Source organism: Zonotrichia albicollis, chromosome 3 (assembly GCF_047830755.1).
Source record: "Zonotrichia albicollis isolate bZonAlb1 chromosome 3, bZonAlb1.hap1, whole genome shotgun sequence".
NCBI classification, from domain to species: Eukaryota; Metazoa; Chordata; class Aves; order Passeriformes; family Passerellidae; genus Zonotrichia; species Zonotrichia albicollis.
Window position 1 is genome coordinate 30573125 of NC_133821.1, and position 25600 is coordinate 30598724.

Sequence of the window (25600 nt, forward strand, 5' to 3'; positions counted from 1 at the left end):
CAGCATTGCATACTTATCAATATTAATTTTTGTGCTGGGAACTACTCCATCCCCCCGTGCATTCTGTTGCTGTTTATCACAGCTCCAGCACACAGTGTGAGGGATAACAGTTGTTTATTCATCATTAACAAAAACTGTTTACAGTGCTCTGTGGCTGTGGGGTGCTGCTAAATGCACTACTAGATTTAACAAGGCCACTCATGTACTTAAAGTTACTCCCATGCTTACATACTTTGCTGAATCAGGGCTTAAGTGAACTGTCTAAAATCACTCTAGATGTATAAAAAGCCAGAACTCCTGACTCCTAGTTCTGTGCATTAACCACAAGATTATCTTTTCCCTCCTGGGAGTTTCAAACTCAGTTCATTTCAAAATGACCACTACTGAGAGACAGATGAATGAAACGGTGCACATAAAAATAACTATGATCAGAAGTTTTCCTTCAACTAAACATTAGCACAGACCTATCTGAAGTTTCCATTTGAACATTTCCATTGCTTTAAAATTTATTTTCCATGTTCATGTACATCTCGATTCTTTGCCCAAACCAGAAGGTGAAGTGCCAAAATACTGTACGAAAGGATATTTTTATGGTCCAAGTGCAAGCATTCAATGCTGAAAGTCTTGCAACAAAGCTTGTTCTCAAGGTCTGCAGCCAAGTCTTGAAGATTTCAAGTGCTTAGATAGTGTAAGGCCAGATTCTTGACTTCAGTGGAAATATATCTCTTTGTGCCAGCTGAAATTCTGGCCAGAACACATATTAAGTATCTTTCTAATCCACTATTAGTCTACTATCTAAGTGTAGAAAACACCTGCTGAAATATTCCAAAGCCTGTGTGCCTCCTTGGACCTCTGTCTCAGGAAAGATATAATGAAGGAAACCTTTAAGCATGCAGTAGTGTCCTGCAAAGTCAAATAAAAAACTGAGGAATTTCCTCACCTTAGAAAACCTCTTTGGTTTTCTTGTCCTGAGTGGCTTAATAGTCATATGTGGCCTACATTATGCAGTGCTGATGGCAAACATTTTGAATGAGCAAACATCCAATCTTTAAATCAATGGCCACTGCAAATCACACAGGCAATCTTCTCCACCTATTTCCCCTCCAACACACCAAAAAAAAAAAAAAAAGCCCCCGAGTACCAGCTTTCCTTGTAAACTGGTGTGCAGGACCAACGAGCTGTGCATGGCTAGCGCAGCAATGAGCTTGCCTGCTGCAGTGGTGCTACAGCCAGGCATGGAGAAGAGGCGCATGTGCACAAGCAGCAGAATGTCTGTGCTTGTGGTGTCTGCAGCTGCTCCTTCTTCTGACCTGCCCTCTGCCTGGACTCATGTCCCAGTGTTAATACAGAATTCATGACCTCCCACGTCATTTGCATCTCAGCATCTCTTTGTAAATGACTCCAGGACCATTTTTCTTTTCCCTGTTTCAGCTGAAGTGAAAGTATGTGAGAGTACATAGAATCTTCTGCTGCAAACATGAATTGTATTACCTAATATTGCTAGGCATAAGGTTCATGACAGACTGGGTTTCTAAAGCCACCCAAAGTGGATTCTGGCTACACCCTTAGGTTTACAGAAGCAGCTTGGCACCCGTCAAGCAGAAATCACAGGCATGCAGGAGGGAGCTGGTCCTAATGCTGCAAATGTGTTTATACTGGAACTCAAAATAAATAAGGAATAATGTGTCTTGTGTGTGCTGAGCAAGCCTATGACACCAACAAATTGAGCTGTTTTGGAAAATGCTGCCTGGGGAAACTTCAGCACTAAGCTTTAAAAGGAGTGGAGCCAGAAGTGGAAAAAAAACCCCAAGCCCAACATCAACAAATAACCCAGAACATATTTCAAATCTGTGCATAAGCTATAGGAAAACCCTAAATTAAACAGCTTGGCTTTGGGCAACACACAAATCTTCACCACTTCGTAGCTCATTAAAATGGTCAGGGTTCCCAAGAAATATAAAAAATCATCAAGCACTTAACAAACACACATCTTATTCAACAAGAGTTGAAAAGTTTTCTGCATTTTGTAGAGGTTGAACATGAGCTATGTGAGGAGGTTAAATAACCTGCCCCTATAATGGTAGACAGAAAGATTGTCTGAAACAAACAGCCACAACTGATTGCCTCATGAATTCCTAGTCATGATTGCAGATTTGGGAAAGCATTGAAAGGGATTGCAGTTTCTGTAAATCAATGAATTTTGATGCTAAGGAAAGCAAGGTATTGATTGGAAAAGTCAAACTGAGTAAAATAAAGGCAATTTCTGTGCAAGGGTCCTTTGTCCTTTTCTAGCAATGCCTCTATATCATAATTCTATGGTCCCAGAAAGCCACAAACAGCAATACACCCAAAACATGTTCTTTATTTTTTTTTCCCTTACAAATATACAATAGAAGTACTGGAGGAACTTTCAAAACCCTTTTTATTAAGGATCTGAGAAAGATGTGTTGGTTTGATGCTCTAAATTATGAGCATGTGTGTATAATAAACATGAAAGAGCTAAAAAAAGTTGGATAAACCCAAGGAATATTTGGATGCTTTGTTGGCAGTCTCAACAACTCCTAAAACTATAGAATTAATACGATTTGTCATTCTTCTCATTATACTTCTACTAATTCTCAAGTGCATAAATTAAAATACTGTGCTGTATTGCCCTAAGCGCGCTCTTCTCCCGGGACAGGTCTCTTGAGGTCCCCATTTCAACTTGTGCTGCTCTCCTAGTGCATCTTTTACAGCCACTCAAAACTATAGCCCTCAAATCTGAGAGGAAGGAGCAGCTGGTAAATCCCAGTGGTCAATAATGTTGGAAAGGTCTTTGGGAATCACACTTTTCCCACACAGTGTTTTCCTGGAGCCATAAAAACCTGCTATGCACCGTGAGCCCTCCGCATTGTATTGCAGCACAGGGCTGATGCAGGGATGGAGCACTTCTCCTGCACTCCCACAAATCCTGGCTGGGATTGTGCAGCTGGACAGTGACCCCTCAGCAGGTTCAGCCTCGGTGACTGAGTTGGCTGCAATTTTACAGCCCATGCCTGGGATCAGGTCGCTAGAGACTGACTGCTAACACACAGTTGCATTTTCCTAGTCTGCAGAAAACGTGTTTCTGCTAGCAGCCCAAATCAAGGCCTTAAAAAGTCCACACCTTGAAAAGTGAAAAATGAAACTCAGAGTGAGTTTGATTTGCAGTTGCTGTCACCATTGGCACATAAAAAAAGTAGCATCTAGTAATATTCAAAATCAAATGATTCTGAGTGCCAACCTCCTACAGTGTTAAAAATATCATAATCTATATTAAATGTTACACTCCCTAAGTACTAATATATAGATGTACTATATGTTGACATAAATTATATTTTCTGTTTATATTGTGGGTTTATATCCTAATGTTTATTACAATACTGTTATATTCAAAAAAACATTGGCAGTGTACTCATTATGATTTTTCTATCTATTGAATTTTTATGGATGCAGAATTCACTGAAGTTCCCATCCCCATAATAGAGAAAAATTCATGGCAATCAAGTTTTTAGATATACATGCTGATCTTCATACTTCTGCTGAAAAATGCAAGATATCACATCATGAATAGGTTTTATATGGTTTGTGACAAGAAAAAATCACTGAAATCTGTAGTCACAGCTCAGTTTTATTATACCTACAGCTATATTCTATGCTCTTTGTTTTTAACCATTTTCTAGATGCATGACACATTATCAGCTACTTTTTCACATGAACATTTTGGAATCCAAGCTGGTTTTTTGTGCTACCTACTGCATATATACTCATGCCATGTTGCCTTCCTCTTCATGCTTTTTGGTTTTTTCCAATGTTTAGATCAAGAGCTTTGTTCTGGCTCTGACAGAGGTCTTTCAGATGCCCATTTTTACTTCTTGTATCTGCCTTACCATTTTTTAAATTGCTTTAAATTTTGTCTCTACAGTTGAAATTCAGTTTGATCTTGATCTTAACCTTAGTATGGCTTAGTAATCCAAACATACTGACATTTGGTGTTCCTTCCTATCTGTTATTTTCCTTTCTCTGTAATTATTATGTGCTTTGTGAATTTCATAGAAGCAAATAATGATATATATTCTAATATAGATTGGCTTCTTTGTCAGACATTGACTGTAGCATTTCTGAAAATTCCATGATTATTTAAGAAATCTTATTGCTTTTCCCCAAACTAACAGATGTTTTAATCCCCTGAATCAAGTACAAGAAGGCAGAACTAAAATAAAAATCAGCCAAAGACACTAAACAAAACTCAACCCAATTATATTGCCTGTAGTGTTCCCCCGCCGCTCCGTCATATTTTCTGGTTTTCAACGGGCTCTGCCTTGCCCTCCTCGAGCTGTCTGCATTTGAGTTGGTGGTGGTGGTGTTGGTAGGAGACATTGTTCACTGGTTAGTGTCTGTGTAGGGCCCCTGGCAACATGCTTGTTTCTCATTAAGTCAGACATTTCACAATCCCCAACGAAACATAATTTTCTGGAAGAACTTAGTTTAACAAGGAACTACTGTAACAAAACCACAAGGCCTGTCATTTATTCTTAGGCTATATTTTGTTTTTTGCCAGTTTCCTTTCTTTCTCTAAACATCATTAGGATACAATCTCTTTCCTAGAAAACACAACTATTTCCCCTCTGAGTGGAACACACTTTCACACGACAAAGAAGTTGGCAACTCCAGGCAGCTTTCATGTACTAAGAGCAACAGAGATCTTGACATTCTTCCTAAGCAACAAGAATAGCTTTTGTAATTCACCTTCCATTTTCTGTTTTTCAGATTAAAGAGACACTGCAAGTTAAAAAAGAAAGAAAGTAGACAACATGAAGTCCTCAGTTGCAGGCTGAAGAGCAGCTTGCCTAGGTCAGGCCTCTGCCCAGCTACCTCGTATTGCCTTCTCACATCTCATTGATTTAAACTCTTGGCTTCCACAAGTTTCTTGCCTCTCTACCCCAGTGTGTTTCACCTGCTTTGAGCACAGAGCACGGACAAGTTAAGGACTCATCTACTCACTGCCAGACTTGGGCCCTGCCCAAGCAGGAGAAAACACTGGACTGGTCAGGAGAAAAATACTATTCATCTCTTCAGTTTTAGAAATACAGCAAATGCCGTGGGTTGAAAACTGAACTTTCACTGAACTGTTGTATCATGTACCACGAAAAGCCTTTAGATAAATAACTGAAAAGGAAAATAACCGTTTTGTTCTAATTTGTCCATTCATTTTCAGTGGGTTTGAATATTGTCAGGCTGATAGCTATCATTTGGGATATAATTTCTCTTTATTATCCAAAGCACAATCATTACAGAGACAGGCTTCCCCTGCTTGTCTCACCAAGGCCCTGCCTCTTTTTAGGAAGATAATCTATGTTGATAAAACTGCAGTCCCTGCTGAGCCTACAGAATTGAATTAGGAGTGGATATATGAGTCCTAAAGAAAAGCAAAAAAGCCCACAAATCTCAAAGGATACCCATGGAAAATATGACTCCATAATTTCCATTCAAATCTAAGAAACTTTTAGAAGACAAAGAGAACAACTTAACATGCATAAGCCAGAACTCATACACTTTGTTACAGTCTTTGGGTATTGCCTTGACACGATACGTCTGAAAGTCCTGTGCTGGTACATCAAGCACTAGGATTCTGTGATCTAGGATGCAAGATCCATTCTCTGCTCCTCACCTACAGAGAAAGGGCATATGTTTTGAGTGATTTACAAAGCCACCCTCCCTTGGGAAAGCTGAAACACTCAAATGACATGGGGTAGGCTACCAGCAACTGGGTAAGCTGAGCAAGCCCTCACCTGGAGCAAACAAGGAGTGGAAGAGTTTTAAGGAAGGTCATAGAAAACAGAAGTTTCTCTGGAGCCAGCTGTCAGAGGTCTGAGGAGCAGCTGGCACACAGCACCCCATAGCCCTGTTCTCCTCCTGAGCAGCAGCAGTTTGTGGAGGTGGTGCCATAATTGATGGCAGCCACGCTGGGTGCCACAGGCAAGGCTGGCGTCTCTGCTGACATCCTGCGGTGGGTTCTGCAGGTGAGCCTTCAGAGTTTAGGCTTTGAGCTTCTGCAGCTTTGCATGGCAGGGAAAATCTCAGCTAGACCTTCATGTCTCAAGCTGGGTGTACAAAGCTGATTGGGGTTTAAGCAAACAAGCTACAGGTTTTGTCTAATCAACTCCATATGATATCAAAGGCATGGATGGACAATAAACAAGCCATTTCCCTCCTCTCCCTCTCATTGTTATTAAAGCTACTTTGCACGGTATAATAGTCTTCAAGTAAGGGCTGTAGGGTCAGGCATTAAATCTGGTCATAAAAACCACCTGGTGCCTGAAATGGTTAATACCTCAATGAACCATGAGAAACAGATGCTTCTTTGAAAAAGGATGTGGGGACTGTGGAGATTTGTAATGCTTAAGTCAATAGGTGAAGTAAAAATCTCCAGGATCTTGAGTGCAGTCTGCTAAAACTGTAAACTTTCCATTTAGAGCATCTGCATTCTTTGTTTAATACCTCGTTCTCAAGCTGACCTTAATTCCAGGTTGAGCTTGGTGAGGGGGTGGCATTCCAGGCTATGCAGTCAGCACACACTGTACTTCTCACTGCCTGCCCGGGGATTAACCAGGGGCTTGGCTCTATGCAAATGTTGTCTCACGTTTTATTAGCAGCAGTTAGTAAAACAGGCTTGTGATGTCCCTCATGTAAAGATAAAAGTTTTGAAGCTCAATACTTAATATTTAGTGCCACTAATTCATTTTAGTATTTTAAAAATAAGTGACCTGAATTGCACAGCACCCACAGAGTCATAGGAATTTCCCAGTGTTCAACAGCTGTGAATTAAAAAAAAAAAAAAGTTTAATTGTTAAATTTGAGTAGGAGGGCCTCAGGGAGAACTCTGAGAAAGATTTGGAAGCAATCTTTGGTTCACTAAGACACATTCTCCTGCATGCAAATATGGTTACAATATGTGCTCTCACACCTGGCATATTAAAAAGATGTCTGAGTAACAATCCCAAAAATTAGTTGTTTACAGCTAAAAAACAACAGGATGCTTGAAGACACTCAAAATCAAGGGGGAGTGTTGTCATTTCTTCTTCTGAAGAGCATTCTACTTCTGTCACTGCTTTGTAGCAGAAGAAGGCAAATGTAGTTAGCTCTATTCAGTGAGTGTGAAAGCAGTACAGCACACAAAAAAGGGGCACTGCACAGATTCCCTGTGTGCTGAATGCTTTTCATTAATGTCATATTATTTTATCTTCAATGTGGAGCCATAATATAATTAATTACCAATACATGAAGCAGCCTCATGCACTGAATAAGTTGACAAGAAAATATTTGATAAAATAATGTTTGAATTCATGATTCAGAAAGAAAAAGAGAACAAGACAGAGAAAGAAGGCAGGAAGGCAGGAAGACAGGAAGGCAGGCAGGAAGGAAAGACTAGCAGATTGAGTAGACAGGCCCTCTTGATTACTCTTTTTTGTGACACAGAGTATATAATTCAATCCTTCATTCTTTGAAAGCTCACCTCTGGCTGGGTGCTTAGGTATTTAGTTTATACCTAAATGCTCTCAGGACTGAGACAGTCTCCCCTTCACTATGGGATACCAGACACTTTCTCTCACAGTTGGTGAAAAAGCACAGGAATAGTTCACCAGCTCCAGAGGAAGGATTGTGCAAAAGACAAGCCTTCCCACAAACACTCTGAAAACAGGCAAAAACACTATGAAAGAGATGGGGACATACAAATTATATAATATAAATTTTACATGAAGAAACAACCTATTGATTGCCTGTGGATTAAATTTGCAGCAGCACTGAATGTCATGTAACCTCATGAATGGGATACAGGCACTTAGGAAGGAATCAGGAATCCTTGGCGTCTGAGTTTCTTTTTTAAGGTGCTAAAATTAACACAAAAAGGGTTAAACTTGTGCTTTTAAATCTAAAAGCACCAAGAAAACTTACACTAGTCTTTAAATTAAGATATTTGGGAACAGGAGGAAAACTTTGAAACATATTGAAGCCCAAAGGAATAGCTCAGTCTCTGGAGTTCATAACCAGATGAAACACAGGAAATTACATAGATGTAAACAAGTCTTTCAGCCAGGTTTACCACTACTTTTACTTTTCCCTTTCTATATTTCAGTCAACAGCTTAATCCCATAAAAAATAAGTTGCTTCTTGGGCTTTCTTTGGTAATTGTTTCACTTTAAATAGTGCATTCAATTACCACTGACTTTATCATTTAAATTAATGGGCAGAAATGGGAACTGAAAGGCTGTGATGTTCTGGGTTTGGTGTAACAACAAGCATCGATATCACAAGCTGTTGTACCCTGGCAGTTGTTTTATCATCATCTTAATGGATTTGTTTTCCTCTGTCTAGGGTACAAATTGAATTTAATCATGTGTTGGCCAGTGATATAGCGAGGGAAAAGGGAATTTTTTAGCCTACAGGCTTTGTTATCTGCTTCTTTGTGCATTCTAAAGAGTCAGAATTGTTAAAAACAGTACAGCAAATGTTCAGCTAGAAAATGCCCTTTTGTAGCCTTTGCAGATTATAGCCCTTCATACAATATATTCAGTCCACTTTCTTCCTGTTTCCCAATCAGTTAAATTTAGAACTATTGTCTTAATCTATTAATGAGATAGAGCTTCTAGGAAAGTCAATGAGCACTTACAAAACTGGCACCTACCTTGTCTCTGAACTTCTCTGAAAACAGAAAAGTTTCCTAATTTTGGAGACTACTGCCTCATAAATGATCTTTCCTTTTCTTTCTTATTCTGCAGCATGTGAGGCAAGTAATGAAATTATTATGTAAAAAGTGCATGAAACATGCCCAGAGTAAAGGGTGAAAAGAATACTTTTCCTGAGTTGCCTGAAATGGCACTTTAATAAATTTCTGCTCTTTCCCACTATCACCTTCTTCTTAGCTTTTTCTATTATATTGCCAGTAAGATCTGAAAGGTTATGGACCAAAAGTAAAAAAAAAAAAGACATAAAAATAATCTCCGTACTCTGCAAGGGTTTTGAAGGCCTTGAACTTCCTGAGATCGTGTCTTATTTTGTTATATTGTATCTTAGTTCTTAGGGCCCTCAGCACGCTTGCAAGTGCATAAACACAGACTTCACAAGAAGTAGTCATGGACTTTGTCTATCTAAATACATAATTTTAATGCTAGAAGAAAGGCATGTTCCACTGAATAAAATGATACTGGCACAGAGGGGGTCAGATATGCCATGTAAACATCATCTGCTTTCATCTCCCAGCCCCATAAAAAATTAACCATCAGACCAAGAATCAGCTCTCAAACTCTGCCATAGCTCAGACTGGAGCTCCTTGAAATTAAAATTTATTTTCCCAAGTTATTTTTACTTACTGATTTTCAGTCTTGGGCACCTCTTTTGCTTTTTCTCCTCAGCACTATTAATGCAGTATTTTTTTTTGAGTCTTCAGCAGGTTGTGACCCCTTCCTGCTGCAGATACACAAATACAGGTTTAGACATTATGCTTGGCTGAGAGGAATCACTAATAATAATAAATTATTATCAAGTAATAAACAAGTAACTTCTGATACTTTATCCTTTTATAGAATCTTAAAGGCTTATTTCAGTTCTCTATGAATCAGTGGAAACATCTGAACCATGTGAAAAGTGTGCATTGTGGTTTCCATACTTTCTTTGAGAGTGATGTCACAGTGAGAATTTAGGACGGGATGTTTAGAGGGTCCCAGTCTTGTTCTCCTTACAGGCATTCAATGTATTACAAGTGTTCCATCCTATTTATCTCTCTAATTGCCCTCCCCATGAGTAACCCGTCCACCAACCTCAGGGCTTTTTCAGCACAGAGCAATGATCTGGGAAGGACATGCTCCTGGTTGTTATTTCTTAGACTTCTGGGCCACTTTTTAGATGACAAATCCAAGAACACAGGGCCAAGAGAAAGCTGCTCACTTGGCTTCTTATCACTGGGGTTTTTATCCCAAATGGTGGACAAAAAAATCAAGTGAAACGCCACAAGTATCTATTTGATGGCATTAGTGACACCCTTATTGCAACTTCTCTTTTTACCTTTGGAAAAATAAACCACAGGCAGCTCAGAAACCCCATGTTATTTTTTTGGCCTATCTTAAGCACATCTGACTTAACCTTCATCGCTGTTTAAAACCTGGTCTCTACATTATAGAAGCAAGTAATTGTGCTCACTAATACAGCATGTTTTATTGTGTTTATCCTCAGTAAAGTTTAGTGGAAGCTCCAAACTCACCTCAAAGAGCTACTGAACAGCGAGCCACCGCACCTAAAAAAATATCAGTTGTTGAAAACCTGGGATTTGTTGAAACAAAATACACATAAAGGAAGACTCACTTTTAGCATGAAGCACTGCAGTGAAAAAAAAAGAAAAAAATATCTGAAAATCTACTGTAGATTATGGTTTGTGCTTGTGTGTGTAATATACCTGCTTTGAAGATGTTCAAAATGAGAATAAAGAAACTCTTCTTGTTGGGAAAGGTTTTATTTTTCTAGTAGGGTAGATATAATTTGCAATAAAAATGCAAATTTTGTTTGCTTCCCCAATGTTTTTGCTCTTTCCATTTTGCTTTCTGGAGCAACAGAATTTTACTGAAAAAATTCTCTGAAGAAGGAAAATGTCCAAGTCACAAACATGAATATTTGTCAAAACCCAAAATTTACCTGTGCACATACAGACTCCAACAAATAATGATTGGTTGCTTGTCCATGAATGGAGCAAAAAAATTCTCAGGAGATTTAATCTGTCTGGCAAACGCTACTCAATGCAGCTCATAGTTCTAATACTTGTCACTTGTCCAGAAGTTAAAAATATTGAAAATATTCAAAATAGTTTGGAGTATTGGAAAAGTAAAAAACAACCCCAATCCGTTCTGTGAGAAAATAAGATTGCATGACTAAAATATTACTATATGAAATAATGATTAAGGGGGAAAAAACCTGTAACATTAACTGTCATTTTCTAGCCCAAGCAAAAAATGATTAGTGACCAGTGCATAGAGATTAAAGAAGCAGTAAAGGGGACAAGATGGCTCAGGGAATTGGTAATGTGGTACTGTGCCTTTTTTGGTTTCAATTTCAGCTTTCCAGTTGCTGTTAGCAGTGAATCCCTCATGCTTTAAAAAATGGCTTTTATGTTTTGAATCTAAGTTCTCCTGCCAAGTGGCAGGCTGCCTGAAAAGTCAATAAAAGCTGGGGTCTGGTTCAGCCCTGAGCTGATCTGGTATCATGGAGGGGAGCTCGGTTGACTTCAGGCAGGGTCCTGGAGCAGCAGGACCCAGGAGTGCCATGCTCAGCAGCAAATAACACTTGCTTGGGATATGAGTTCTCTCAGCTATAAACTGGGATGCAGCCTTGCCAAATCCTGAGATGTTATGATGGATCTCACAACATTTGATGCTTTCCTTATTGTTTCATGTCTCCCAGCTCTAGGATTAAAAAGCAATCTCAGTTTTCATTTTGAAAGTTGGTTTTATAGAAAAGCCTCACATCATACTGAGAAATCTGGGACTCCTGTACAGCTTTGACACTTAAAAGTGGGGAATGGGATGATAGATTATTTCTTTTTTTTCTCAAGGTGATTTTTTTAACCTAGTCTCTTCCCTCTAGGGGTCTGCCTCCTTCTCTTTGTTGTTGCCAGTGTTCAGGATGGTGAAAGAGCTGGCGTCCTGCTCAGCCCACTACGTGGCTCTGTTGACCAAGAGTCTTGTCTCATATTTCAGTAGGAAAGATGAGATTAAATTTCTTCTGTAAAACAGTGTATGATGCAAAATGACGCTGATCAAAACCACCGGTTCAAGCAGGATGTCTCAGGGGTTTTCCCCTCGAACTCTGCCTAGCAAATAGGGTGTGGAGGGAGAAGGAAAAGTCTACATTTCCCTTGAAAATCATACACGTTTCCTGTTAACATTAATGAGTGTTTACATGCATTCATAAGACTGAGAGTAGGGATTGTACTACATATTCATAACTTTTAAAAAGCGAAATAAAAATAAACCAAAGCGTTATTCATGAGGTAGTATTGTTACGAGCTGGAATACATTACACCAGCTTCTGTTTCCTGACCAATTATGCCTTTCATGAGATTTGTGTTGAATTCCCTGGCCAAGTACCATCCTTGCCTTAATCGGAAAAGACATTTGAACAAACTGATATGGAAAATCTGCATTTGACCTTGTGCCCTTGCTTCATGTCAACAATTTCAACCACATCTGCTCTTGCACTGTGAAAATGTTGGCATATTTCTCTGAGCTCTGCTCCGACAGCTGCAGGCACTCTCTTTGTGCAGGATAATTCCACTCCCAAATACTCAGAGACCAGCTAGTGCAGCTCTTTCATTGCTCCCTCATTTAATGCAGAGGCTCTGTAAGAAGAATTCAGAGAAGTTTCCACTAAAAAATCTCTTTGGTTCTGGGTTCATGGAAAAGAACATTTTCTTTCCACAAGTGATGGTGAAACCATGCCCACAGGTGGCCAGTGGAAGGTGAGAAAGTGTTTGCAGGAGGAGCACATCGGTATCCATTCATTGCGTATATTATGCCATGCCCAAAAGAAAGGCAACCAAATTATCAAGTACAGACTTCCCACTATTTTTAACACCTGTTAGATAAGAATCTGATCTCATAAGCTTGACTGAGACTTCTTGCCTGATTTATTGATTGAAGCATATGCAAATCTGCTGGATGATAAATTATCAGGCCAAAGATTGCAATTTAATTCTGGAGAAATAAATCTCTGAAGTAGATCTCTGAAGTCCTGCTGAAATAGCAATGCAATGCAATGTACAGGAGAAGCTGGATGAAGGGGGAATCTTATTTTAATATAGCTAAAGGTAATTTACAATGTGATTCCTTACTACTATTTCTTGATGTGGGGCTAACTGAAAGCAACTTGCTTATGGAATGCAGTTTGTTTCATTGACTGCACATATAGGAATATCTGTCACATTTGTGTTAAGGGAGGAAGGAATATCCCTTTTGTCTTCTCCTTGACTTTGCACAGAGAAAATTGCATTTATTAATCCATTTATTTGGGGTAAGGAATGCTGAATATCATCTACTGGAAGTTTCCAGCTTTTCTGGATTGATACCTTGGAAGCGAAGGAGATATTTTCCACTTTGCTCCCATTTCAAGCATAGAATTCCACACTAAGGTGAGGTAGTGGGAATTGGACAAGGAAGAGAAAGAAAAGAACCCATTTATTTCATTACATGGAAGTAAGGATTGTCAGAATGTATTTTACATTTCCAGTCAGGAATGAAGTTGGACCCATGACAGTCAATACTATAAAGAATATGTGAATATTGGAATCATATACTTCAGATTATTGTCTCTGCAAGGTTATTAAAATTTAACATAAACTAAATTAAATAAGGACTTCAATCTTTATGACCCATTCTCTTACTGGCTTGTTTTTCTGGGCTGTTTTAAAACATTTGTATTTCTTTACAAAATTTCTTCTTGATTAGAATTCCTCTATTTTGTAGACAACAGTAATATCAATGTGGTGCAGGCAGTTTGATACTCATTATTTAATCTGATCTACTATCAGTTATATAATTCTTTGATTGAATATTTTTTTTAAATGTTGGAACACAGTTTTGATCCAGGACAAGACAAGAGGATACACTCAGTTTTGCTCTGTGATTCTTATACTACTACATATACAGTCATACAGAAAAACATTTCACAGAAATTTTAAAACAGAAAAGCAGAATAGACAAAGCTCCAAGAGAGATGTTAAATAGGGGTCGTAACATATTAAACACAGGTTTGAAAAAGTGTGAGAGCACTGCTTTTTCTGTACTTGTCCTGCCCCAGTGGGTCTCCAGCCTACTCCTGAATTTGGAACAGGTTGTCTCAAAATATTTTAGAATGTTTACATTCCAAATTCCCTGCTCTATGGTCTCCTAATAAGTAGATTGTTTTACCTGTATAATGCAAAGTTGTAATGTCTGTGAAACACTGGGAACCTTTAATATTCATATGAGTGTTTAGCAGATGTTAATGCTTTCTGGTTCATGATGTTCAGGTACATTAGCTGATCTAAGAAGCCCTGAATGCTTTACATCTGGAAGTAATACCAATAAACTGGTTCATGCCACTGGTCACATCAGAAAATAACATCTCACAAAATATTTGTGGCAAGAGATACTTGAATTCCCATCATGTTAAATGCTTCTATCAGAAAAAGCTTTAAAATATATTAAATTAAATTTTTATCACCAGAAATGATCCATAAATTTCTAGAACAGTCATGATAATGAGGTAATGAGAATAGAAAAGGATTAATTTTTATGAAGGCAAAATACACACTGAGTTTTTTAGTATGTACCAGATCATGACTGTACTTCATTTTAAAAGGATGGCTTTGTGAAAACAATAATTTCATAGTGAAAAAATATTTTGATTTTGAGTTAAGCACTTCCAGTGTATGTTGTTACCAGAACTTGGGAAATCCATAACACATCGGATCAGTTAGCAAAATCTAGTATTTATTTTTCAAGTTAGAAAGCTGCACATCAGTAAATGATGGACTCTGAAAATAATCATTTGTTCCTACACCACATAATCAAAATAGGTAAGTTTGGAAAGGACCAGAGTGGATCATCTGGTCTAACCAGCGCCTTGCTCCCAGGCAGTGACCTGGAAACACCAAATATCTGGATTTCAAGTCCAAATTCTACCTTTCCAGAATGAACTGTTCCTTCATTAGCTACTTCCCTCAAGCAGGATGCAATAGTTTCCTCGGCCATAGTTTCCTTCTCACTTGAGTATTTAGAAGAACAGCTAATTCATCTGCAGACTCTGAGGGAAATTTGCAGGCTTTGGCAATATTCACATAGTAAAATAAATAATAGTTGTAATATATTTTGCTTATTTAGTGGTTACACTTATGGACATAGACAGGCTTTAGAAACATTAATTGCCTTCACAACTCCTCTGCTAAGTGGGTGATTATTATCATCCTTCTTCTACAAAAGAGGAAACTAAGGGAGTGTGAGATGAAGTGAATTCATCTCATGTCCACAGGAAATCTGTGATAAAGCCCAGACCAGAACCTAGGTCTCCAGACTCCCAGCCACATGGTCTCACTCTGCCAGATTGTCCCCTACTGCTGTTTCGATGGTTCTGCTGGAGTTTTGGGAACAAGGCCAGAAACTTCTGCATCAAAAAGGAAGCAGAGACAGTGGCCAAATGTTCACACATTTAGCTGGACTGACATGATTCCTGTGTGAACGGATGTAATAATAATTAAGGAGTTCATTGGCCTTATGCTTAAACATAATAAAATTTACTTTGGGTGTGATAGTGACCACGTGAATTTGTCGGTAGTCATTGGGGTGCGTAACTCCAAAATCCTATTATGGTGTGCCCTACTGTTTGAAACAACTGATGGGTGCTGAGGCTTAACCTTGTCCTCAGGCACCAGCTCCTGAAGGGAGTCCAGTTTATATACAGCTTCTCTTTGACCCCCCAGATGTGCTACCCATATGTGCTCAGCCCTTCCTGCTGTGTATTTAGACATGCCTTCTATGAAACAGAAGAAAAATCCTATTTCACACTCCCCATTTTGGCAGCTTCTCTAAGACTCATGGATACAGCATAACAGAGTATTAAATAGTGACTTTATACAGCACTGTTAATTTTCACTAAAAGCTTGGCTCTGTGTTCTTTCTTCTCCTTTCAAGGAGCTGGTGACTTTGCCTCCTCTGCAAAAAGTCTAAAATGAAGCCACGAGAAATGTCTGTGTTGTTCACGTGCCAGGAAATCTTGTATGAGAACACAGTTGCAGCAAGGCTGGTTCCCATTCTGCACTGGTTCACAAGAGAATTGGGTTCCAAATCATCCCCTTTGCCACATCTGGGTGCCTTGAGGCACTGAAAGGAGATATGTGGCATTTCTGAGCCACAAACAGCATATGTGAGAGTTCTTCTGAGAGACACAGGAACAGGGTATGGCCATGTCACACCAGGACTGTCCTCCTCATCTCATGTGCTGGTCTGGAGAACAGATCAAACAGAAGCCCAAAGTAGCTCAGAGAGCAAGAAGCAGCCAAAATATATCATTATATGGGTTACAGATCATTCCTGATACTGCTAATCTGATGATGTGGGCACAAGCCTGTCCATACTCAGGGTTGTTCGTAACAACATTCCAGTTTAGCAGAATAACTGCAGCAATTTGAATCATCAAGGAAGAGGGCAGTGAAAAACAAAACCAAAACAAACCCAAACCCAACTCATCTTCAGACTTCTATTCATGAGGCATCTGAACTTACCTTGATGATGATGATGATCACAATGATAATGTTTCTGGATGGCACCTGCTGTGTCCTTCTCCAGCAAAGCTGGAATTTACTATATGCCAGTTCTGGTCATGCATTTCTTTTTCCCTGGCAGATAATGAGGATTTTTGTCACTGCATCAGCCTCAATTGCAGTGCTATTACTTTGCGTAGGTGGAAGTGCATCTGAACTTCTTTTTCTGACCATTGCCTTCCTTGTGCTTGGTATTTGATGGTTCATACTTTTTTTCTCCTCCTAAAAAGCTTCTCATGCACTGCTTTTGTTATTTTCATCTGCCCAACACTAGTGATATAATGATTAAATCTGTTGACATCACCTTAAAGAGAGATCACAGAATCAAGAAGAGGAGACAGAGGGCACAGCACAAGCTGTGAACAGAAAATAATGACTATTGAGCACCAAACTGAAAGTAAAAATTGTTGTAAACCGGCTGTTTATTTCCATATGTTTCCACATGTGATGATTTGTAATCCAAAACTCACAAGCAGAAATTTTATTTGATGGCAGGAGATCAGTTAGAGAATTCAAAATTTCTTTAAATACGTGAAAATTTGTATCCAAAACATGGGCTACATTAGACACATGATCTCTCTGCATAGTCCAGCTGGTTAGTTCATGAGTTTAAGGCATTAACAAGCTCTAATGAAGTTAGATGCAAAATATTTGAAATATTTTTTCTTTACATATTTGGTTGCAGGCAGAAGTCTGCAAAAGCAAGACAGAAGACTCAGAAGTCAGAAAGAAAACTGAAAAATTCATATGTGTATTTTCAAAATTTAAAAAACCCCACTTCTTTGTTTTAAGACACTCTTCTAATATTTTGTGTTCTAGACATTCTGCCAAGTCTTCAAGCATAAATAATCTGTGTAAGGCATTGGCTTTTTTCTTACCTGGATTAGCCAAATATCAGAAAGAAGATGACTGATTTAAAAGTCTTGGACTGATCTAAAAGTCATGGACCAAACAGCAGAGTGACTACTTATTCCGGGGTTGTGAAAAAATCATCAGTTTATATTTTTGAATACAAATCATGTCCCAATCACGAGGCAAAAAAATTGCAGAAAAAATTATTCCTACATGCTATCAAAAAGAAATCAAAAAACCCTGTGATTCTCCCTAATTGTCTTCCAGAAAGACACAAGCAATCACAATGCACTCTTCAAGGCTTGAGCTGGAGATGTACAACTTCTTGCACAAGTCTTCCTCCTACTTAAGGTCTTTTGAAGAGCCTGTTATGAAGGCAGCATTATTCCTTGTCTCTCCCTGCTTGCCTTTGCAATTGCAGGGCCTTTCTGCACAGCCTGTGTTCAGAGCTGAAAGGTGAACTCATTTCCAGAACTGGCATACATTGATGTACACACATTTTTGGCCTCCTGACAACTGTGCTTGTGTGAAATATTATCCAGAAAAACCCATTTTCATGCAGAAATAAGGTGCATGCTAGGCCTCCACTTTTACACACTGTGGGGCTTGCAGATGATGGGTAAGTTGTGAAAATTAGCTCTGGGATTGATTTGCAAAAGAAAACAAGATTTAAAGCCTAGGAGCTACATATCTATTGACTTTACCATAGTACAATCTGCTTTGATCCATTTATTCCTAGGACCATATAAAAGCTGTGAGTCTGAGCTATGCCTGCTTCCCAACAAAGACCAACTTCAGAAAAGTAGTGCTGGACACCATTAGAACTTTCTGTATGCTTCTCACCTCCTTCTTTTACTGACTGAACTGTAAGAATACCAAGAGAGAAAAATAAAACCCAGCAGTTTTTCCTGACCTCACAGCTGCTGGCACAGCTTGTTTGAGTTGTTTCCAGCCAAAATCAATCCCTTTTCTGAGCACAATTGTGAAAATTACATAAATTAAGTATGCACAGCCATTGTTATCTAATACAGCCCTATTAAAATGTAATGAGGTCTTTACTTTTAATTAATACTATTTTTATTAATGACTGCATGTTGGCCACTGTTGAGATCAAAGCCACATTTATTTTCAGCAGTATAAACATATAATGCAGTTACACTTTGGAACTAGAGAGCTTACAACTTTAACAGACAGAAAACATTATTCTTTTGTAGACAAGGAGAAGGGAAAGATTAAGTGACACTCTTGAATCATGCAGAAGGACTAAAGAGGAACTGTGACCCAAATCTAGTTCTCTTGAGATCATGCCCTGTATAATATCCTTAAGAGAAATCTTCCACCACTGTCCTCAGTTATCAGTCATTACAACAGCAATTAGGTTATGAAAAATACTGGGGCAAATTACATCAACTTTCTGAGTGACTGCAGTCCACAGCTGCAGTGCTAGTCAATGCATAATTCTCTGCTGTCACCTTTATCTTTAGAAAGTTTTTTGCTTCTTGTTGCTTGCACCTCAAGACTATTGGATGATTCTATGAAAGGTAAAATTCAGAGTGTTTGGGATTGACTATGATGCATTGCAGGGCTCTCTGATTTCAGTGAGGCTGCTATCTCTTCCCATCAGGAGGGAATTCCCCAGAAGGAATTCTTCCTCTGATCAAACCGTCAGCAGTTCAGAGGAGACTCCAATTGAGTCAGCAAACAGCAGTGGCAGTTCAGACCACCACTATGGGCTCTCCTCTCCTGTCAGGAATAAATTATCACTGTGCTCCCTTGACGAGCAAACTGATTGCCTTGGGATGCACAAGATGCACTTCTGTAGCAGTTGCATCTCATAAAAATACTCACAAGAGAGACTACCCCTGAGTTCTGTCATGAGGACTTCATTCTCTCCTCTCAGCCCCAACCCTGTTCACACACTGAACACAGAGGCATTTATTAATACCAGACACTGTAGGTTTCCTATCGTTTTATAAAGATGACATTCACGCTGACTGTTAGTTTAAGCTTTAAAAGAGAAGAACAATAGAATTACTTCTCCAAAGCAAATATAACTGCTCAGTATTGCTGCTAGAGTTTCCATGCCTGAATCAATGAAAGGTCACAGCCTCCTCAATGCTCAAAGAGGACAATAAGACACAGGAAAAGATCTGGACTGAAATATGTTTGCTTAGAACAATATAGGATTGTTGGTACGCTCCCTGAGCACAGCAAGCAGACACTGTGCAGATGTTCTGCGGGCTTGTTCAGAATGGGCATGAACGGCGTTTAAAGCCACTAAATAATCTTAAACAGTTGTAGCTAAGAGATCTGCACAAAGCCTGCCAGAGCTCCCAACTGCAGAAAAACCCTTCCAAGAGCACTCTGTCCTGAGCTTACACCCTTGGCTGCAATGGGCAGAGGGCTGGCAGGGACTGCTGCTGAGACAGACTTTTGAAGAAGTTGTACATCTCTTTGGCCCAGGCCTAGGAGAGTGCATTGTGACTGCTTACCTCTTTCTTGGAGAAAATTAGAGAGAATCACACTTTTTTGTTTGTTTGTTTATTTTTAATAGTATGTCGAAATAGTATTCTGCATCTTGAGGAAGGGAAAGAACAAAACAGATCCTCTAAGAATAAATATGGGTAAATAAATGGGAGTTTCAGGGTAGAGAAATAAAAAAAAAAAAATAAGGCCAGCAAAGGAAAAAAGTTATTTCAGCCAATAGACAAGTATACATGTTTGTATTTTTTGTATTTGAATCTGAAACAGAAGAAGACATAAGAGTCATTAAAAACATTTACCCTTACTATGCTGATATACAGTCCTTGGTCTTTTGGGCGTGGAGGTTTTTTCCTTTGAGTAAGGTCTTGGGTTGATCCTGGTGTTATTTTCCTTTTTCTTTGTGAGTGGAAGAGTGCATAGCTTTGAAATCTGTGGCAGAAATTCTGTTTCTGCACAATCAGCCCATGAGCCATCTTGGCTTTTTTGCCTTTTACATGCCAAACACATCCCATTTCCCACAGTTTTTGTTAAAGCAGAAATTTTGAACATATTTTATATAAGACTTCCAAATTGGACTACTGACAGCCATCACAATAAGGACCTAAGTTCTCCAGGAGTAAGGGAGACATGAGGGAAAGAACAAAAGTTATGCTTGGGGGACTAATTTTGGCCACACCAAAGCTGTCTAGATGTCAGCATAAAAAATGAAGGCAATGAAAAGCAGTACCCCCCTCTTATACATTAACCACAATGATAAAAGTATCGTCCATTTGACAACATGGGAAAAAAAGCCTTTCATTGCATGGAAATGTATTGAATAACTACTGTACTCTACTGTTTGGAAAATACTGGGACAAGCCAACACCAACATTTCCTATCATTCTCATATTTGGCTAATCAAATTATTTTTTACCAGACATTAGCCAGAACACAAGATAATTGTTTTCTATTTTAAATAATGGCTTGCTGAATTCAAAGGGCCTTGTTTTAGTCTGCAAAGCCTGGCACTAAACTGGAATAAAACAGTATCCAATTATATGCATTACCCCTAGGCAAGTACTTTTCTTAGCAAAATCACCTGTCAACAGCACAGCACTCTGCCAGAGTAATTTTTATTCTCTTTTTGAACCAGAGGCATTTTATTTGTGGATCTATCAGTTGAAAAGTCCCTGTCAAAGAGGAGGAAGCAATAATGTTTTAGTGAAGCAACACCCTTGAATAGAGGTAAAAGGTTTGTACCAGTCCAACACAATGCTTTTCTTCACACTATTCCAACTCAGACATGCAGGGGAAAGACTGTCTTTACCTTTCTTAGCTGGCTTGTAACTCTGTAACAGGTAAGAGCCAGAAAACATCCAAAAACCAAACCAACCCAAAACACAAACTGAAAAATCCTTGAGAAACAGAACTGGTGAAAAGTTTCTCTTTGCAAATAAGGACACTATCTATAGGCTCTGTGCCTTTCTCTCTTGTAGTTTTTCAACTGCTCCAAAGAATCCTTAGTATTCAATTGCTCCTGAATCCACCTTCAGTTAAGTGGGCTTCACAAAGAAGCAATTCTCTGATTTAAAAAAATGTAATAAATGCCACAGTAAACATAGAAGATGGGTTGCTTTGAAATTTCTTTTTATTAAGTCTGGTGATGTTTTAACATTTTTTATATATTTTTTTATGGCAGGCTGTGACCTGAGGATCACAACATTTTCAGAGGAAGAGACATATCAAGAGAAAATAGAGGAATATGAGAATACATTTAAGATAAAAAACAAAATTGACTGAATGTGCTGCCTGTGTTGCATTCTGCAAACAAAAATGAGAGAAATTCTGTAGGTCAGGGCATTAAAGTGTTTTAATCTAATTCAGTAGGTTGTATTGAAAGACACATTTTCAGCAAAAGGTTATTGAAACCAAATCCTGGGGGCAAGCAGCCAGCTGTTTCAGAGAACATATGATTGAGCTTTGACATGATTAATTTTTCACAGCAGTGGCCCTTAAAAACTTTCCCATCACATTTGTTAACTATATGTGTATTTACTACAGATGACTGCTTTGGTCTGTGTTTATTGAAGAGAGGTCCTTTCAGGCTGAACAGGTAGTGTTGAGCCACCAGATCTATTTTTCTCAGCCAAAATGGCAGCTACTTAACAGTCACAAAGATTTCTTTTTACACTTTCTTTGCCAATTCAATGGTACACAGAGGAGTAAGGAAACAGGAGTCCAAGGGAAAACTTTACTCCTTCCAGAGGCTTTGCAACTCAATTCCTTGTATGACAGCGATGAAGATTTCAGCTTTACTTGTTAATTAGGAGTAGCAGGAGACAGAGTAATATTAAAGTGCCTGCCCAGCAAGGACAAGCAGACAAGCCCTTCAAGGGGCTATTCATACAAGTTGATCTCTGAGTTTACAAATATGTTTGGTGCACTGAGCATGTAAAATTATATACCACCACTGAGCAATATTGCTCTGAGCAAAAATTCTGTAAGCTATGGGCACTCCCCAAGCTCTACTTTACCACTAGCTTGGCACATCTACCCATCCATACTGGTGGGCATCAGCACTCCGCCCCCAGGAGAATCACTAGCTCTGACCTAAGCATGAGGTGAGTTTTATGGGACTGAGAGTGTGGGCTCCAAAAGGACCATCATGTCTATTGGCAAACCACAGTAAACATCAACAAGGAAGGGTAGCTTAAATTTTCTTTCAGTTCAAGGGGGTTATTTTGCACAATTTTTGTTCCTTGAGTGTTTCTCCTGAGCATTCAAAGTCCTGAAATATCTTGTAAAAGATACGCATCTGAATGCTTTCAAAGATGATGGAAGAAAGATTGTTCTTTCTTTCAAAGCATGCCCAGAGGAGTGTATGGTGATACTCTGTGTCCATTGTTGTTCAGAATTCGCCATCAGCATCAAGGATGTTGTAAGCCTGTTGAAATTCAAGTGCACATTTCACTCTCTGCTGGAATATACATTACCGCCCAGTCTCTGGGGTTTTGCAGGCAATGGACTTTCTCACCTTTCTTTGAAGCTTTTCCCACATTCCTCAGAACTGGGGAGTGTTGAGTGTGTCAGAGAAAAGTATCAGGAATGACATTCATTAGGATGAATAGGAGACAGAGCCTTCTCTCCTTGCTCCAATTAGCACATCAGCATTGATGGAGCAACAAGCATTTCCTCATCTCCATTCTTTCCCATCTGTTACCCACTTACCTTCTCCAAAGTCCCTCTTCCACCCCCACTGAACACCACCTTCTAAATGTGAAGATGCTCTCTGCGACATGGGAGGTGAGACTTCAAATCTCCTTGGCTGGTGAAGGAAATGGACCCACCTCTTTCATAGCACAGGTGGATGATACTCTGACCTCAGGAGCAGCACCTCAAAATCTGCAGGGATATTGGTGAAGTTTACCCCAACTCAACATGGAAGAGCTGCTAAATTATCAGTGCTAATAAGGCAAAGCGACTTGTTAAAATAAGCAGCAGAACTTAGAGAAAACTGTAACACTGAAAGCCTAATTCCCTGCAACAAGGATAAATACCCCACATTCAGGTGGCAGCTGAACAAGGGACCGATGCTGTGGTGTGTTCTTAAGTTTGTTAGTTTGCTCCCCCCATTTTCTGTATTAAATGGTTTCTTCCTTTCCCAGGACCCTGTCAGTTAGGTTGCTATGGAAATGAAACTGCTCCTCCCCTGGTTTCTCTTATAAAGTGAAAGTGCCTCCTCCTTGGGCTCAGTCAATCACCCCTTTTCTCCTCCCAGGTTTCGAGAATTTTCTTTTCTCTGGGAGTTGTGGTTGGCTGTAGCCCCGGAGCCCCTCCTATGATTTATAACAGTTGGTTACTTTAGTATATCAGTTATGTTTCGTACCTCCAAATATGTATTTCTATTGGATAGCCGGGTTTCCCTGCCTTCTTCCCCCCTTTTCCCTTAAAACCCTCTCCTGCCCCCTGTTCGGGGCCATTTGCTGGGTGGTTCCTCTCCTTGTTGGTTCTTCTGTAATAAACAGACAGTTTACCCCCAGCAAGTGGTCGCCTCCTAATTCGTCTCTCACCGCGCTGCTCCGAGCTATCACCCAGCTCAGCCCAAGGCCAAGACGCCGAGGGGGGCTGGCTTCAGCTGCGCAGGGGCCCTGGCCTTTGCCCCTCACCAGATAGCCGGATTCCAGGGCCGTGGACGCCCCCGCGCAGGGACCCGAGGGTCAGAATTTTTGACTGGGGACCTAAAGGAGCAGGTGAGCATTAAAGTTGAATCCAAGCCCTTGCATGGATTTAGCCCCCAAGTCCTATTAAGCAAGCAGCCACCTTAAACACACCTCAGGAATCGCAGTCTGTTGTTTATCACTTCCCACAGGCACCACTTTAAACACACACATGTGAGTATATGTGTGTATAAAAGAAATACCTGGAGAAATTAAGAACATCTTAATTAAACTTAAGATGTGTGGTTCAGATAAGTTTGGCATGTGGCCACAGCATTCCAAGATTCTCAAATAGCATAATCTAATTAATTTTGTTTAAGAACACAGAGGTCATAAACATACAGTAATTTGAAACACTTAGTACCCTGCCAGCTGGCACTGTCTCCTTTCCACTTCTTTGCACTGTAATTTCACTTCCATTTGTGCTGGCCCTGAAATCTCCGCACTCTAGTAGTAGGCTGTATTATGTTACACAGTATTCAGCTGAGGTATTTTTTAATGAACTAATTACATGTTAGTTAATAATAGAACATTTCTTTAGTAGTCAACTGCTGAATATAATTCTGAGAGGACTACTGTACGCTGGTATCCTGCAGGAATGCTTAGGAACATGTTTCAGCTCAAAGCATTATGTCTATTCTTTAATGTGCTGTAAGAAAGTAAGAAGTCCCTGAAAAGCCAGGTATTTTATCTTTTCACTGCTGGGTTGTGCACTGGAAACTGATGTTTAGCCACTTTTGTTTTCAGATGAATTTTGGAAGTGATTCAAAAAATAATGGAGAGTATTTATGGAGACCTGCCATCAGAAAATCACATTTAAATTTCTTTCTGTTTGCCATCCCTTCGTATCCAGACTGTTTCTGCTGCAGTGCTGCAGACACAGCCTATGTGCTCATTTCCTAAGCAATCTCCAAGCTCTGGGAGCAGATATCTTCTGCAAAGTTCAGACCCTCTTTATGGCTCTCCTGGACGAGGTAGCATGATGTCATGTAACATGATGTTGTGCAAATCTTCCAGAATGCTTCTCACCACTCTGCCCACCGGGGAACCATCTGGCTGGAGTGTTTAGCCAAATATCCAGAGAGTCAGCACATTTCTGGTTACTGAGATGAGGCACAGATAGGTGTCACAACTTTAGACTCCTTTTTTGTTGACTCAGAAATAATTCTCCAAGGACACATGCCCTTAAAGGTTTTCTTGCGACCACCGAGTTTAGTTTTGAGACAGCAGTGACTTACAGAGAAATTCTGATGACCTATGGGTACTATTACTCCAAAAGTATAAACTTCTGAGGATGTCATAGGTCAGATTCTCCTTGCTTGAGGTGAATGACCACAGCATGATAAGGCAGTATTGAAGCAACACAGATTTATGGCAAGGAAGGGTCTGGCTTGGCATACAGAGACACATACATGTCATGCTTGGGCCTCACCATTCTCCTCACAGCATGTGCATAACTATCTCTGCAGTGCTAATGAAAGGCGGGCATTGAGGGGTTGTGTTCTTACGTGTACATTAGTGAGCGGAGATCTCCATCAAAGGTTTTCTCTGCTGGAAGACAGGGATACAGTTACAAAGCTATTCTCTGTCTGGTGCTGCCAGCAGCACTGTAAATCCCCCACACTCTATATCTAATGTGCTCAGATGCAGAGGAGGCAAAGAGTCAAGCCAAGGAAATGCAAGAAGAGCACAGGCTGGCTGAAAGGCA